Raw genomic sequence first — 2,549 nt, forward strand, 5'->3', positions numbered from 1 at the left:
GGATGGCTGCAGGTTCGGTTCAAGGCCTGCTGCCGGGGTCCAGGGATTCAGCACCATCTGCTCTCCCCATCAACCGGCTGCTGAGAACCAGACCTCCGGCACGCCTTAGCCCTGAAGTGGCCCCGAGGGTCCCGCGCCAGGTAAGGAGCCCCTTCGGGGAACCTCCGGCACGCGCCGCAGTGAGTAGCGGGGCATCTAGGCGGTCGTGTGGTGGGAGGAATCCTAGTAAGAGGCGGGACCCTAGGAGGAGACTGCGGGATGCCCCCTCCTCAGATGCAGACGGCAGGGAGTCCGGACCTGGATCGGTGGGGGGGCCAGGCCGTGGTCCTCTTGCCCAGCGGGGGAGAGATGCAGCAGGACGGCGGGGTCAACATGGCGGCCCTGTGCCTAGTGACTTGGGACCTGGGTAGCGCGGTGCTGGCTCGGAGACGGCTCCAATTGGAAGAAGGCGACATCTGGTGGCAAGGCTCACAGCGTCCATGCAACCAGGTGACATATGCAGGGATTCCTCATTAGCGGTGGCTTGTAGTGGGGGGCTCTCAGGGTCAGGGGGGGGGGGTGTCAGGAGGGTTCAGGGTTGTCCGTATCAGAAGGGCTGGGGGAGTTATTGGTAGGATTACGGAATTTGGTGACAGGGTTGGTAGGTATGGGGTCTGTGACGGGTTCGCCAGTGGCGGCGTGGGGCGTACAAGGAGCGGGATTACTGTTAAGGGAAATATGGCTTTCAGCCATAACCTCATCCTGATGACCACGCAAATATGCCTAATAATTGGACCCAGTGGTATTCACCCATTCAGTATGGCCAGTAGCATTGTGTCCCTTGTTAGCATATCCTAGGCAGTTGAACAACATCCTCTTGACTAAGAGATGGGAGAAGATATTTGGGTGGTCACAGGGTGGAGTCCATGGTGGGGGGGCTGGGACACAGCAAGATATAGGTGAAAGTTAGGAGTGAGGCGGGGGCTTCTCTTCCTGGACACCGATGGATGCAGGAGCAAGCTAAGTTATATGTGTGCGTATGTGGGTATGTATATAAGTATAATATCCCAGTAGACTTTATATGTGTACATATAGATATTAGCAGTCTGCAATTGTATTCTGTTTATGCATGAGTCTCTATATGTACATGTACTAATGTTTTTTTGCTATTTTGGTTTTCCAGATATAAACTGGAAAACCAAAATAGCAAGTTCTACCAGGAGTACAGATATTCTAAATTCCCTACTGGGGTTATCCCTACAACAAATGGTTGAGGAGCCAACCCGGAGGGAGGCCATTTTGGATTTGATATTCACAAATGGGGATTCGGTATATGATGTCATTGTAGGCGAAACCTTGGGATCTAGTGATCACCAGTCAGTGTGGTTTAATATAAGAACTGTGAAAGAGTCCCACCACACAAAAACAAAAGTTTTAGATTTTAGAAAAACAGACTTTTCAAAAATGAAATTAGTCATAAATGAGTCCTTATCAGACTGAAACGGATTACATGGAGTCCAGGAGAAATGGGACTACTTAAAAGGTGCATTATTGAAGGCAACAGAAAATTGCATTAGACTTGTCAGTAAAAGCAAAAAAAGGAAGAGACCACTGTGGTACTCAGCAGAAGTGGCCCAAATCATTAAAAATAAAAAGCTAGCATTTTGTAATTATAAAGAAAACCAGAGCAATGAAGATAAGGAAATCTACAAGATTAGGCAGAAAGAGGCCAAGCAAGTTATAAGAACTTCTAAAGCTCAGGCAGAAGAAAAACTAGCTCAGTCTATGAAAAAAGGGGATAAGACATTCTTCAGATATATAAATGAAAAAAGGAAATTAAAACAAGGAATAACTAAATTAAAAACAAAGGACGGAAGGTATGTAGAAGAGAATAAAGGGCTAGCCGACTGCCTTAATGAATACTTCTGTTCAGTTTTTACAAAAGAAAAAGGAGAAGGACCTCCACTAGAAAGGATGACTATTAAATCGTTTGATGCATGTGTCTTTACAGAGGAAGATGTTCTAAGTTTGCTGTCTAAAGTGAAGACAAATAAGTCACAGGGGCCTGATGAGATACACCCAAAATTATTAAAAGAGCTTAGTGGTGAGCTGGCAAAACCGTTAACAGATTTATTTAACCAATCATTAGTAACAGGAGTCGTCCCGGAAGATTGGAAATTGGCAAATGTCGTGCCCATTCACAAGAAAGGTAGTAGGGAGGAATCGATCAACTATAGACCAGTGAGTCTGACATCAATAGTAGGCAAATTAATGGAAACCCTACTAAAGGATAGGATTGTGGAACATCTAAAATCCCATGGATTGCAAGATGAAAAACAACATGGGTTTACTTCAGGGAGATCATGTCAAACAAATCTTATAGATTTTTTTGACTGGGTGACTAAAATAATAGACGGTGGAGGTGCAGTAGACATCGCATATCTAGATTTTAGTAAGGCTTTTGACACTGTCCCACATAGAAGACTTATCAATAAACTGCAGTCATTGAGCATGGACTCCCATATTGTTGAGTGGATTAGGCAGTGGCTGAGTGACAGACAACAGAGGGT

This window comes from Bufo gargarizans, chromosome 6 (genome assembly GCF_014858855.1).
Source record: "Bufo gargarizans isolate SCDJY-AF-19 chromosome 6, ASM1485885v1, whole genome shotgun sequence".
NCBI classification, from domain to species: Eukaryota; Metazoa; Chordata; class Amphibia; order Anura; family Bufonidae; genus Bufo; species Bufo gargarizans.